Source organism: Tiliqua scincoides, chromosome 4, assembly GCF_035046505.1.
Source record: "Tiliqua scincoides isolate rTilSci1 chromosome 4, rTilSci1.hap2, whole genome shotgun sequence".
Classification (NCBI taxonomy): Eukaryota; Metazoa; Chordata; class Lepidosauria; order Squamata; family Scincidae; genus Tiliqua; species Tiliqua scincoides.
The window spans coordinates 112,863,598-112,879,405 of NC_089824.1; the positions used below are offsets into that span (position 1 = coordinate 112,863,598).

At 44.6% G+C, this 15,808-nt stretch overlaps 1 protein-coding gene across 1 annotated transcript in view; it reads left to right on the top strand.

Moving 5' to 3' along the window:
- The first annotated feature begins 392 nt into the window (after nt 1-392).
- Nucleotides 393-15,808, top strand: part of BRINP2 (BMP/retinoic acid inducible neural specific 2) — a 165,876-nt gene continuing 150,460 nt past the window's right edge. Inside the window, exon 1 of the mRNA XM_066625071.1 lies at nt 393-409. The gene's annotated coding sequence lies outside the window, so the exon portion shown is untranslated. The remainder of the gene's footprint in view (nt 410-15,808) is intronic.

Here is a 15,808-nt window from a genome sequence, read left to right on the forward strand (position 1 = left end):
GTCAGGCACCAGAGAGAGCTGTTTCCTCTTTTCCTCTGAATCCTTTCTCTCTCTGTCTGCAAAAGACTGTAATCGCCCCCCCCCTCCCCGCTCAGTGGGAATTGTGCCAGTAAGGATGTTGGGCGGCAGCCGTCCAACTGAGTGGCAGATGGCACAGTGCAACCTGTGCAGGGAAGGATCCCAAGTGGCACTGCTCCAGGGACACCATTCATCCGCATGTCCACAGAAGGGAACTTCGCAAGGAAGGCCTTAAGAAGAGCTTGGGGAGGACTGGCATCCAGGTATCTGGAGAAGACTTCTGTGGCTGCCTCTCTGCATTGCTAAGTGGAGTTGCTTGCTGGGACCTGCCTGTGCCTTCTTTGCCTCCTTTCTGGTGGCTGCTGTCTTCCCCATTCCTATAGCATTGGGGGTAAGTCTCCAAAGTTGCTGTCAACTATTATTTGCAGCTGCTTTCTGAACCATGCCTTGTGTCTGTTCCTTGTTGTGGGTAAAGGCAGCAGGCATGGGTACCCAGTGGAAACTAGAAGAACATGCCTGTGGCTGGAGAGGGAGAGAATTGGGCATTGCACTCAGTGTGTTCATAAGGGCACACAATTCCTATTGCCTACAGATGCCACATCATGATACATAGGCTGGGAGGTGTGTGTGTGGGGGGGGGGAGAAACCCTAAGGTATAGGTGTGATAGATTGAGGGTGGCAGAGCTCTTATACATCATTACCTCAAAAGGACTCAACCTATGAAGGTAAACAGTTGATAAGGTGCTGATGGGAACTGGGCCACAGTTGGCAGAACGAGAATGGGCAACATGTCAGTTGACTGACTCCATCATTAATTGCTGCAGTTGATTAGCTGGCATCCATCTCAAACCTTTTCAGTATTTGCAATGCATGTTTTACATTGGTGGGGGTGGATGAAGGAGAAAGTGGCAAGTTAGTTAAGCACTAACAGAATGTCTGCATGTGTTAGTTTTCTGACGCTATAAAAACCTTGGCATTACTTCTTTGATTCTTAATTCAGTTCAGTTTTCAGCCCTGGGTGTGTATTTACCAAGAAAAGACAGTGGCAGCTCCAGTAGGTGGTGAGTCAAACTTAATTTCAGCAAGGAGCCTGCTCCAAATGCCATTGCTCAAACCTGGAACACGTTATCAGAAAAAAAGAGTGCATGTGAGCATATATAGTGAATTTCTATCACCATATGAAGTAACATTAGTCCCTTCGCTTTTCTTCTGGGATTGTACGGAAGGACCTCTGAGCCTAAGAGTGGTCTTTCCGGATGGGTTGAAGTTCCTGCATTTTTGTTTTTGTAATGATAGTGAGAATGTTGCTCATCTCCTTATGCTAGACAAATGGATCATGTCTAGATTTTGATTAAATTGAATGAGGTTTCCCAGTATAGAGATATAGGTTGGTTATTGGCCTCTGAGTGTGCAGAAACTTGCAGTCCAAGTAACAATGAATATATAGACAATATATATAACTCAATTTAAAGTTAAATATTCTGAACAGTGTGATCACAAACTTTTTTGCTCCCACTGGGACAGATGTTCAGATGCCTTGTCACTCTCCTTCATTTCAACTCAGAAGATAAGGTACCTGACACAACACCCACCCTGCAGTGCTCTTTGCCTACTGCAACATAGGGATCAATTCATATCTCTGCTTTCAATAATAACGTACCATTCACACATACTGCTCTTCATTGTACTGAAAGTGTAAGAAATATTCCAAAGTGTTTACAATTTGCAGTTCTGTAATAGTAGTTTTTTGAATCTCTCAACCACCATGCAGGGGGAACAGACACACCCCATTGGGGGATAACCCTGGGTTTAAATAGACAAAGCTCAGTAGGCTTCATCCTACTATCCTGAGGATGGCAGTCTTCTGACGATCATAGAAGTAGGAATAATTATAATTCATTCTATGGGGTAGCAGCAGGCATAGTTTAGAAGCACCTTGATTGCCACTCTTATGAAATGCGTTCATTTTCTAACCTGTAGTGAATTCATACAAGAGCTTGCTTGCTAACTAGCCCTATATTGTTGTGGTAAAAGAATTGTTTCATTATCTCAGAACTTTGTCACCACACTTGATTTTGAAATTCTGAATACGTTAGTATTTTAGGAATCATCTGCTATGTATCAGTTAAAAAAGATGCACAAGTGACTGGCATCAAGATGTGGATATGAGCTTTGCAGGTTGTTGAGAAATACCTCTTTTGAAGTGAACCTTTCAAATCTTCTTTGGGATATTGTGCCTTTAGACCCCGTATTGTGCCTTTAGACCTTGCTCATTTAGGTCACTCATACCGTATCAGGAACTCATACTTCATTTCCTGTAAGCATCATTTCACACATTACACAGGGGCAAACACGGGTTCACCTGCCACCAAGTGTACATGCAACAGGGACCTGTGGCAAATAACAGCATCCTGATGGGTATGCTTGCATGCTATACATATTTTACCCAATCATACCTTGCCCAAATAGAACTTGTTAGGTGTACAGCTAAAATGTGGTATGTACAATTAGAGCTCTGTCACTGACTTCATTGTGATGTGGATTGCATACTTCCTTCTTCCCATCAGGAAGGGTAGATGTGAAAGGAGAATAAAGTACTGTACACATAATGACATATGTTTAGTAAGCTTCAAGGGGTGATTTCATTAGGTCATTGTTAAGAACTAGTGCTTCTGTGGGTTTACAGAGGCTATTTTCCTTCCTTTTAAATCCATGCATTTTGTTAAATATGTGCTCAACAAAGAGGTTGAACACAAAGAGGTTGGTGTTAGAAGCTCTCTTGTGTTACAGGGAGCCAATGGTAAAAAAAATTAAAGCGCTCCATAAACCAGGATTTTCCATACCAGGAGCCCTGTAGCTAAAGAATACAGGGATGATGGATAGAGATGGTGCATGATACGGAGAAATGTTGGTTGCTTGTGTTTTTCATGAGCTGAAACTGTACAAGTATGGCCAACTGAGCTGAAATACGCGTACATAGATGGAAGAAGGCTTGCCTCCTTCTATTTGGTAGTGCTTTCACTTTCAGAATTTCAAGACAGACAGAAATTCAACAAGTAATAATTTCTTGGCATGGAGATGCAGTTATGGGGAAAAGGTTTGGCTATTGAATTTCCATCAGTTATACAGCTCTTAAAGGCACAGGAGCCAGGAGGTGGGAGGGGGCAAGCTGAGGTGGAAATGGGATATTAAAATAGATTCTGGTCTTGTGGCTAGTGATATCGGGTCATACAGGGCCTGAACTTCTAAAACTGGTGGTGGTATAAATAATTGATAATTCCTGTTCTAGGTATTACAGGTGAAACACTCCAAATACCAGCATGGTTTGTTATGCAAGATTATCAGGATGTCACACTTGGATGTAGGGGAGGGGGTTCAAATCACACTTTTGTTAAAAACAAACCTGTTTGTTTTCAGTAAGTCACCCTCTCAAACACAGTTTTCTATTTGTAAGATAATGTTTAAATTTCTTAAATGGCCAATTTACAGGGTTTTGTTTCATTTTTGGTGAATTATCAGCTTTGTACTACCACACATGCCATATACCTATGATGGATAATTGTGTATATATTGTAAGAGTGTGTGTGTGTGTGTGTGTGTGTGTGTGTGTGTGTGTGTGTGTGTGGTAGAACAAAGCTGGTCTCTCTCTCTCTCTCTCTCTCTCTCTCTCTCTCAATTAAGAAAACAGGCAAGCACAAGCTTCTGCGGTGGCTCAGGGGACAGTGAAATACTCAAGAGTGGAACCTGTCTGTTCCTAACACAGAATTTCCTTGTATATTGGCATGGTCTTGGGCACAGAAGTATTGGCTTATCCAATAGAGTAGTTGCCCATCTTCTCCCAAATTATACAAGGTTGGCCAGCGTAATTTTGTGTGTGTTCTCCCAGCTCTGTGTATATTTTTCCTTGACCTCCACCAGCACAGATGTTCCTTTGTCTCTTTTTCCCATGGGGTTCCTCTTCCCCTCTCCTAGCTATTTTCTTCCAAATTTGCCTTTAAAATTGTGAACAGATTCAGCACATGGTACAAATTCAGAATGACCCAAAATGAGTGGGGTTGGACAGCTTAGGACCACATTAGAACCATTCACCATCATGCTAGAAGTTCAGGAAGAAAGAAAAAAAGTGATCAGTGTTATGTTTCAAGAGTGTGGAAACTGCACAAAACCAGATGCAAAAGGAGACAGGACTCTGATATCTACAATGGCTGTATGGGGAGGGAAGGAGGAGAAGTGAGCCTCCCCCCCCCCCCCAATTACAAGCTTTACCTGTTCCCATTTTCACACAATGATTAAAAGGCACCAGAGCCCATCTGGTGACCCTGATGCAGTTAACACCCAAACAGTGTGCACACTATTCTGCTGTGAGAGAACCATTAGTATGCAGTGAAATATGGTAGTTAAAGGTTCTTATGAGCAGTGAGTAGTCATCCCCAAAGATAACTGCCCACTGTGTCTCTGCCTAGCTCACTTCTTGGAACTTGCTTCCTTCTAATGAGCTTTTGTGGGGGGCGGCCCCCCCCCCCGACAACTCTGCTGCTGAATCATTCAGCGTTCTAAAGGCACATTAGATTTCTCCACCTTCAGAGAAATGCACAAGCCACTGCTCTGCCTCCTTCCAACTGGCAGGACTGTCCAGGACAATGACTTATGCAGAACCTTAGAGAGTGAGCTCTGCTGAAGGATGGATAATTCTTATTCTTCACTGCTCTTAGGCCCAACTGTTATGTTAAATGCATAGTTTGGCTCTCTTTATAAAGAACTTAAACATCTGCAGAGCTCCAGTCAGGACCATTATGTGCTTGGTATTTAACCCTTTTACCACCCATCACAATTTCAACAAGAATCACACCCACTGAAGTAACAATTAGCCCATGAAAGATGTTTCCATTGGCACTGGTAGGAGCATCTCTTTTGGGGTTAATAGCAGTTTTTGAGAACATGATTTTTGTTGTGGTTGTGTGTGTGTGTGTGTGTGTGTGTGTGTGTGTGTGTGTGTGTGTGTAGCGGGGAGGATTAAATATCTTCTACCTACAATTCCAATTTGCCTTTCTTTAAGCTAAAAAGCAACATGGGGCCAAATTACACATTTAGTAAAATGTGGCCTTCAAAGTAAGCCTTTTCAGAGTAGTAGTAGAGTGTGCTTCCCATTTAAATCCAGAAAACAAAAGTGTGCCTTAGGAAATGGTGCTCTAACTGTGTCTTGACAGCTTATTACTTAATTCTCCTGACCTACATAGAGGTAAACTTGGGGTCAGTCCAAGTCCTCCTGGTATCTGAGGTAGCATGCTGAATGCTACCCCCCTTCTCTGGTAATACACCAGACTTTGCTTCTCCTGCTGCCTGGATTGGAAAAGGAAGACAAGATCAAGCAGAAGAGGAAATGTGGAGGAGAGGGGAGTGATGGGCTAGAGCAGGGATTCACAAAGTGTTGCAACCTTAGGACGTTGCAGAACACTCACCAGGCTACGGTGGGAAGTCCCTGGTGACCCTTCCTATCTATTCTTATGGGTGCCACCATCTTGGATCTCATAAAATCTCATGAGATCCAAGATGGTGGTATCCAAATCTTGCTGGGAAGAAGAGGCTGTGGGAGCATCATGACCCATGGAGGTGGGAACCACTGAGCTAGAGTGCCTTGAAAGTAGGTGAGTCAGTCAGCCTCATGGATGGGCTAGTTCTAGTTAAACTAGTTAAACCGGCTCCTGTCAAGAGGTAATACAGCAATACATTTTTATTATAGGCATCAAAGAGGTGCCATTTTGGATTTCAGGAAGGGGGATGGCAGTAACCAGATATCAAAGGCTTGTTTTTGGATACATTCAAAGATCAATTGCATAAATTGATCTGTGCAATTGCATGAGTCCATTTAAAGGTTTATCACAGTGGTCATTAAGAATTGAATTTGCTAGTGCTCTAGGTACTGTATCTGAGGAATAATCACATATGTTTTGAAATACCAATTTAGGGGGGATGGCCTGTGCTACTTAAGAACATAAGAAGAGCCCTGCTGGATCAGGCCAAAGGCCCATCTAGTCCAGCTTCCTATATCTCACAGTGGCCCACCAAATGCCCCAGGGAGCACACAGACAACAGGCACAACCTGTGGCCTGGTGCCCTCCCCTGCATCTGGCAATCAGAGGCAGTCTGCCTCTGAAACCAAGAGCCTGCACTTACCTACTATGACTTGTAACCAGTAATAAACTTTTCCTCCAGAAATTTGTCCAATCCCCTCTTAAAGGCATTCAGGCAAGATGCCATCACTACTTCCTGTGGCAAAGAGTTCCACAAACTAATTACACGCTGGGTAAAAAAAATATTTTCTTCTGTCTGTCCTTACTCTCCCAACACTCAACTTTCATGGATGTCCCCTGGTTCTGGTGTTATGGGAGAGGAAAAAGAGCATCTCTCTATCCACTCTGTCCATTCCCTACATGATTTTGTATGTCTCAATCATGTCCCCCCTCGGGCGCCTCTTTTCTAGACTGAAGAGGCCCAAACACTAGCCTTTCCTCATAGAGAAGGTACCCCAGCCCAGTAATCATTTTGGTTGCTCTCTTTTGCACCTTTTCCATCTCCAATATATCCTTTTTGAGATGTGGTGACCAGAACTGGACACAATATTCCAGGTGTGGTCTTACCATCAACTTGTACAATGGCATTACAATATTAGCTGTCTTATTCTCAATGCCTTTCCTAATGATCCCATGCATGGAATTAGCCCTCTTCACTGCCGCCGCACATTGGGTTGACATTTTCATCAAGCTGTCCACAAGGACCATAACAAGGGCCAGTAACAACTTACTGGTTACTTTTGTAAAATATAGCATTTTTTCTTTTAAGCATCAGTTTCTTGTCATTCAGCTTCAAAGAGGCATGTGATCTGTTTGATAGTAGATGATTTTGCACTCATTTGTGATTTTTAAATAATGACAGCTCCACTTGTAAATAATATACTGTTAGATTGATGCATGCACAGATATACAGTATAGATTTGGGCCCAATCCACGAGAACATTCTTTTTGCGGATTAAATTCTCATTGAATGAGAGCCATGCCAGCCTTACATGACAGTAGGGCTCAACAAGAGAATTTCTGAAGTGGGGTGGGGTGGGTGGGGTGTGCTATCTAGGATGAGTCGGTGTTACATCTGCACTGGGCTTTAAAGACCCAGTTTATTTGGAATTTATAGGTAATGGCCTGCTTCATCAAGAACATTAGGGTTCCTGCTTCATTAGTTGTTTAATTGACTGCGATCTCTTGACAGACTGAGTATGCAGGAACCTAATTTCAGATTTTTTTTAAAGGGTGTAGAAGCAGATACGGGTATACAGCAATTACATTGCAAAAAAAAAATATGTGTTCTCCATGATGACATTGAAATTATTTTTTTTGGTATATTCAAAGATCTATAGCATAAGTGGAAATGGGTGAAATATCCTTCTTAAACCAAGGGAACTCCCAATGCCCTGTGCCTTTAACAGCAGACTGGCAGAAATTTAGACCATGATACTTCTGCTGCCACTTTATATCTATGCCTGAATGAGCTTCGCTTGCTTCACATAAGTGTGCCAGATTGGAGACAAGGTACAGAAGCATATGAATAGATGAAGCTGCTTTTGGTCCATCCATTGTCAACTGGCAACTGCTCTTCACGAGCCAGTAACAAAGATGGCCACTCTTTGCCCCTTTGCCGGGCCCAGGTGTTGGCCCATTTCATTATTTAGAACAATAGTTGCTCTTGAGGAATAATCACAGGGGTCCAAAGCATATGTGCATTGTTGTGAGGATAAACTAGGTGGGGGGAGCCTTTGTGCTCCTTGAAAGAAGGAACTAATAATCATGTGGAGGGAGTCTGTAAGCTCCATGTTTGCAATGGTGCTGAATTGATTGTATCAGCACTAGCAGTGTGGTCAGCCAGAGAAGAGACAAGTCCTAGTGGCCCTTAATAACTCCCAGTGCAGACTGCTGGTATTTAAATGAACTGGCATTCTAACCATGCCTTTCAGAAAAGCCTTTGCAAAGAACTGTCTGTGGCCTTCATAACAACGTGTATACAGAGCAGTGCCAAAGGGCAAAATAAACTAGTTTCCTGCGTTATCCAACTCGGTCCAATCCTCACACAGGAAGCACCAGCAAGTCCCTGACGAGCCCATGCCATCCCCTCAGGAATGACAAGCAAATGAGAGCAATATCAAGACCTGATAAAGTCTTTATCAATTCCCTGATAAAGGGAATTTGGATACCTGCACCTTTTAGGATGACTTGATGCCCTTCCCCTCACAAGGACCCAAGATGAAAGCACATACATAGATATTGTCTACCATATCCTGAAGTCTCAGTAACGGGCAACAAAATTCCTTTTTCCAGCCTAGTCCTATGCAGACTTAGGGCCCAATCCTATACAACTTTCCAGCACCAGTGTAGCTGTAATGCAGCCCCAAGGTAAAGGAACAAATATTCCCATACCTTGAGGAGGCCTCCCCACCACAGGATGCAGTGCACGCCCCATTGGCATAGCTACACCAGCACTGGAAAATTGGATAGGTTTGGGCCCTCACTCAGCGGTGAAGCCCCATGGAGTTCACTGGGATTTACTCCCATAGCCATGTGCACTGGCTTATGCATCATAGCCATGTGCACGTCCTTAGCATATCCACAAGCCTGCAGAGTAAATTTCTGCAGTTGTATTCCCTTTTTATGAATGAGAAAGAGGTTGAGACCATAATTTGCTCAAGTCTATGCTTGAGTTGGCATTTAGATCTATATCTGATGCCACCAGCAGCAGACCTTCCATTGATTCAAAGGGGCAAATGCATGAAGTCCTCGTACCTTTAGGACCACCTCAGAAGCATCACTGAGGCTCCCAATGTGGTCAGAAACTCTGCCAGAAGCACAGTTTAAGAACCCAGGGAAGCTTCAGTAGGCTTCTGGAGTCCAGTGTGAGGCTCCATGCACTCCAGGTAAGTAGTGGGGGGACTTTGTGCAGGGGGGGCACCATCACGGACCTTTGCCCTGGGGTGCCCCAAGGGGAGGTCCATTACTGGATGCCATAAAGGCAATCTCTTTACCCATATGCCCCACATTCATGAACCTCTACTCACTTCTACCCCATGTTTTATAGTCATAGCACAACATGGATTAGAAACTCCCTTCTTTGCTGGTGGTTGTCAACTGATCACACACACCCCAATCCTGGACCTTCAACAGAAGCATGAGCACACCCATAAGCACACATTGATAGTGTGAGTTTAAAAAGCACATATTCACAGTGTTAATTTTTTCTATTACAAGTATGTTAAAAACTGTCCAGTGGTAACTAAATCCATAGATGTTAAATAAATTTTCATGTGTGGTAAAGGGGGAAAGATTGTTTCCTATAGAGTTTTAGGTGCTATAGAAATTCTAAAATTTCTAGCATCTAGCATCTAAAATTGTGAAGGGAGATAGAGAAGCTAGGCTGGGAGAAAGGGCAATGAGGAACAAGGAAGAAAAGAGCTGATGTAGCATAACAGCTGAAAGCTGTTCCTGCAGAACTTTATTGCTGAATCAGATGTGCTGATCATGGGTTGCCTCAGTCCTGGACAAATTGTAAATTGGGCAAACAAATTTCTCTTGTAATCAAATTCAGACGCAGAATGAAGAATGCAAATTTACATCATTTATTGAACATAATCATGATTTATACAGTGCCATTTATGTAAATGAGACTTTACAGAGCTTTGTAAGTAACCAGCAACAAATCTTAGACAGGTCCCTGCTCCCCAGCAGCTTACAATTCAGAATTGATCCTGGAGATGTTGACAGAGGGAAAAGAAGGAGAGAGAGGCTACGTGGGTGAAAATGACTAAATGCAGTTAGATGAATTTAAACATAATCACAGTTGGGATGATTGGATGATGATTAAGATGTTATGTCAAAGGCCTTGTGAAAAAGTTGAGTTTTGAAGAAAGGGGGAGGCACCTCATATTTAGGGAGCAAGTTCCATGCATAGGGAGCAATACCACAGAACTGGCAGAGTTCTCCTAGAGAGTAAGATGCTTTCAGTTTGCTGGTGGTAGGGCTGGAGGAACACAACCACAGACAGAGATATAAAGGGAAACACAGCCTGTGACACAGGGAGGGGCATTAATGCTTTGTCCTGCCTCCAAAGAAGTCAGGGTGACATACCAGGATGACAGGGTTTCACCTACTGTTCATTAGGATAGCTCTGTGGGGTATGTTAGGTGGAGAAAGAGCAACTTGCCCAAGACCATTCAATGACCTTTATGGCTGCATGTGGATTTGAACCCAGTCTCACTGTTTCTGTTAGTCTGTTCTACACATAGTAGAATATTGTTAATCTGTTCTACACACAATAATGCTTCGTAATTAATTCTAATTGCTTGAGGTTGAGTTAAAACTACAATAACAAAAATGCAATGATCTGTCATTGCATTTTTGTTATTGTAGTTTTAACTCAACCTCAAGCATATCTGCTCTCCCTATTCCCCCCCCATCTTAATACAAAGTAGCCAAACGTATTAAGTAGCCACATATTCTTGAGAGTCTCTTGTCAAGGTTGTCAGGTGAACTGGTGTGATGTAAAACCCTTCTTTTCTCTTTATACCAGAGTTGCTCCATGTGAAAAATGTATTCTGTCACCTGACAGGGTGCATTGTATTGTCTAATGCTACAAGCCTTGTGCTATGATCCCGTTGGTCTTGCAAGCTTGGTGAGTCTCAGGATAAATCCTCTGAAAAGCTGGAATCACAGCACAGTGGTGTGCTTTTCACCAGCCAGCAGGGGTCACTCTGTCCTCTTGGTCTGCTCTCTAGCTCAGGGGTAGGCAACCTTAAACACTCAAAGAGCCATTTGGACCCGTTTTCTGGAGAAAAGAAAACCTCGGGAGCCACAAAACCCACATCTAAAATGAAGATAATACTGCAGATATAGTTTTTTTTTACTTTTATGCTATGTATAAAAACTATAGTTTTATAGTGTGTTGCATTTTTGAAATGAATGAACTGCTACAGAGAAAACAAAATTTTATTTCCGCATGCATCAAAAACATTTTGAATGTTGGAAAAAAAAGAGCTGGGTTGTAACAGTAACACAGAAGTGGCTTGCATTTCCTAGCTGCTAGGATTTACATCTCAATGGAAGGTGATTATGTAGCACCTAGGCAGCCAGAAAGACGCCCATCAAGGATGGAATGCAGCTGCAGATCTCCAGGGGGAGGGAAAAGCTGAGAGGGCTTCCAGCCCCCCTTCCAGAGGACAGGGTCTTTGTTCCTTGTCTCTTGGTGAGAGAGGTGGTGGGTGCACATCCTGCCCCGCCAGGACCATGTGGACATAGGTAACTGGCCTGAGGATCTACAAAAGAAGCTGACCCAGGTGAGGGTTAGGAAATAATAGAGTTAGCCAGTTAGCTTTGTTGTTTTATGCTGTTATGTTTCCTAGAAGTTTTATGCCTCTAGCATTTGCTGCCTTTTGTAACCCTATGTATTTAATAAAGTAGAAAATCCTTTTACCATGTTGGTTCATTGTCTGTTGGGGACAAAGGTTCAGAATCCTGCCTAGCCGTTCAGCAAGGTACCAAACATCCTCATTGTGGACTAGTAACTTGAGGGCTGAGACTTTAAGTAAAGAAAGTGCTCAGTGCCTACAAGGGATATAGTTAAGCCTAAAGGGTCTTGGTTTCCCTGGACTGAGGCACTGGCTCTTACAGGGTGGTGGCAGTACTACCGAACAGGGATCTTTGAGGGCTCTAGGGTTCAGAACCAACAACTCTGAGCACCCCAAAACCCTGGGAGTGAGACCCAAGAGTACGACAGGGGGTCAGGGTTGCATGGGAGAGGGGGTCAGGGCTGCTTGTGGGAAGGGGGTCAGGGTTGCATGGGGGTCAAGGCTGCTTGTGGAAAGGGGGTCAGGGTTGCATGGGTGAGGGGGTCAGGGGTGCTTGTGGGAAGGGGGGTCAGGGGTGCTTGGGGGTCAGGGGTGCTTGGGGGTCAGGGCTGCACAGGGTGTTAAAACCCCGTTTGTTTACGCGCCCTCCCCCACACGGGCAGGCGGCTGGCACTGCGGCTCGGGCAGGAGGGGACGCGCAGCGGCGGGGGGGCTAGCCCTCGGGGCAGCAGGGGCTCTTTGGGCAGGAGCTGCTCTGGCACCACCCTCTTTGTCCCACCCATGCCGTCCCTCTCTGATCTGGCCTCACCTGTGTTGAGGCTGGAAGCTCAGCACTTTGTGACCCACCAGGAGAGCTGAGCCCAAGAGAGGAGGAGCTTCCAGGCGCAGGAGCAGTCTATGTTGAGCCCGCCCGCCGGCCAGCTCGGCCGGGGAGGGGAGTCACAGGGCGGGCAGCTGGGCTGCTTCTTATGTGCGGGCACGCCAGCCATTTCGCCCTCTCATACATTCCCCATGCCACTTTCACCCGGACTCCGGAGCCACAGCAGACGGCTGAAAGAGCTGCATGCAGCTCTGGAGCCGCGGGTTGCTGACCCCTGCTCTAGCTGCATCAGAGCATGTTGTTCTATTTAGGACTGGAGGAGGCTTAAGAAGCCTCTGGGATGAGGCAGAAGCCAGAGGTGCACCCAGAAGGTGCATGGGGAGGTTGCTTAAGTCAGGCTTTAGGTTTTAGCAAACAGCAGTCTGCTGCCAATCCTTTGCCTTTTCTCCTTCTATCCACGCTAAGACAAGAATTCTAAATGTTGACATAGCCATCCTAACCAAGTTCAAGGGTGCAGGAACCTGCTGGGCTTCTCCAGATATTTCTAGAAGTTAATTTGAGCCAGTGTTTTTAACAGGAATACCTGACATTTGATAGTGTTCAGTTGCTTCACATATATCATCCTGTGATAGCTTTTACAACAACCCTGTAAGGTTGTTGTAGTAACCCTGTAGTAATATCGCTGCCTTAGAGATTCATATCACTCTTAAGCTGCTGCTTTGAAGCACAGGAAGGGCACAAAATGGAGAGTCTGCTCAGATATCACTAGCTATGGAACTTAAGAGTAGAAAAGGCTCTTCTAGAAAAATTTCAGTTCTAAATTAATGGTCATGTTTAGTGTGAACTTGCCTTATGTTGCAATAGCACATGAAACATATTCAAAAGGGACAGGGATGCAGGGGAGAGACATTTTGTGATACGTTGTGTATGATCTTGCAGGCTGATCTTGTCTGCCCCAAAGAAAACACTCCTCCTTCCCCTGAATCCATCATCATTGCACAGATCAAACTGTGATTGGACCCATGAATTCCCAACTGAGAAGGCCTAGTCCTTTAATTACTGAAGATCTTAGCAGCATGTCAGATTAACAGTTCCTTGACTGAAGGCACTTCCTTGAGAGATGATATACTATATGCAGTATCTATAAAGGGATTGCCGAGCAGTAAGAATTGTTAACTAGTGATGCAATTCAAAAGGTGGCAAGAAGGATTATAAAATGGAGAACAGTATAATACAATAAAGTATAATACAATGAGGGAGCAAAGAGAGGAACCACTCTTTAGGGCAGTGGTTCTCAAACCACTGGGATTGTGACCCAGCAGCTTATGAAAAGCTTCCCCCGCCCCTTTAAGGTGTGGGGGAAGGGGAGAGGCAGCAATGCGATCCCCAGGATTGCATTGCTAAGGGGGGTGAGGGGGGATGCTTTCACTTACTTTCCATAGAGTTAGGGCTGCAGCAGGCTCCAAGAGGTGCAGATAGCCCTCCACAGGATGCCCTGATGCTTAGAATTTTCAAATGGAGCGATTGCAAAGCACTTCTTGTTTGCAGGAGGTGCTTTGTGATTTGAAGGTTCCATTTGAAGGTTCCAAACTTCAGGGAGCCCTGTGGAGGGCTGCACAGGATTCCCCACACCTACTGGATCCTCCTGTAGCCCTAACCCCCTTGGGCTCCACCTTCTGCCCTCCCTCATCTAAAGAAAAAAACCTGACTGCCCATCCTTCGTCAAATTATCTTCAGTTCCTTTAGAAATGGGTAACAGAGCCTGCTCCCATACTCCTGCCCTTTGCAAAAGGAAAACATTAACCCATCCCTGCCTCTTCACTGGAACTTCCCTGCTGTTCACCTGGTCTGAATGATGGCCCCACAAGGTTTTTCTCGCTGCAAAAACAGTAAGCAAGCACACCCAGACACAGACAGACTCAAATCTGCATGCCTGGCAACCGAGTGCCAAGTTAGGGACCCTTGATTCAAGTGTTTTGCCAAGTCTTCCACTTGCGTGACTTGGGTGCACATTGAAGTCAGCAAAAAATGCTGATTTTTGCAACTCAGACTTGAGTCACCTGACTCAAGTTTCCATCCCTGGAGATTAATTTCCAGCCACACAACCTCCAATGGCATCGGTTTTATGCAGGGCCTCTGAGAGGAATTTTATCAGGGGGTACAAAGTTTCTTTTGGTCCCCTTTGCAAAGGAGGAGCAGTGAAAACAGAGCAGGCAAAGGTGGTGATGGGTGAGCTGAATTGGGGCAGGGAGGGGTGAAACAGGGTGGGGGAGGGTGGAGACAGCTGGAAAAGTCTTTGGAGCCCAGGTCTACCTACCCATGTGGCATCGGTAGCTAGATACAGTACTACCAAACACTCCTAAGTCTCTCTAAAATCTTTCATATATAGAAAATCATGCAGAAAATCAGCATCATCATATTTAGGCTCACACTAGAATGGAAATTATTATTATTATTATTATTATTATTATTATTATTATTATTATTATTATTTAATAACAACAACAACAACAGTATTTATATACCGCTTTTCAATGGAAAGTTCACAAAGCGGTTTACAAAGAAAATCAAACAACTAATGGCTCTCTGTCGATCGATTCAAGATGGCCACCTGGTAGGATCCCTGCTACTGTGCTCCTGCTTTATGCCCTGATATTTCTCTTTAGTTGGATCCTTTGATTCTTTTTCCTCCTCTGGATGCTTCCTGAGTCCTGGTAGAGCAAAGCAACACTACCAGTTGTTTCCAGTCTGCACCCTTGTCTTTGGATTACAGTGGATTCTAAAAAGCTGTTTCGATGGGGAAGAGGAGAAGGCATAAACACTCCCCTGGACAGGGCAACTCTCCTATCAAGTCAGCCAAGCAGCTACGTCTGGAGGATCTCCCAGCATGGTCAGACACAGTAGGTGAGCTCATGAATCTCGCTTCTCCCAACAGATATGAAGCTCTTCATGTTTCCAAATCAGAGGCAGAGAGGAATTATCAGTCTCCCCTCAGTCATACTGGCACAGCGTCAGCCTGCCCTCCCTCACCCACCCTTTCAGCTCCCTCTCCACAGGATAAGCAGTCATTATCTCAGCAGAACGATCCCAGTAACTGCTTCTTGACCTTGTTGGGCGATTACAATATTATCATTGGAAACACGCTCCTTTTTGTATGTAAACAGCTTAATACTATTCTTGCGCAGCTGGACTCACTTCACTAGGCCATTCAACCGCCTTTACGTTCCCTCTCTGCTCAAGCTTTGGGTCTGAACTTTAACAAGCCAGGGGAAGCTGAACTGCTGGGGCTGCGTGAGAATCTGGATTGTGGAGAAGCTGCCTATTGTTTGTTGAAAAATCAGATACTGCTGGAATTCCAGGATTCTCCCATTCATAAGGGGCGCTGGGCCAATAAACTGAGGGCAAAAGACTCTCTATGCAGATTATTATACCTTGATCCATCTCAGGCTGACTGTGTTGATCTGCAGGAAATCATAAAACTCCCTTGGATTCCCCAGTCTCCAAATTGGACCCGGCTTCTTTTGAAGTTTGGCACCTCTCAGATCCCAGGCCAGCTGCATGGGAAGAGTTTGTTTCTTCGGTCCTTT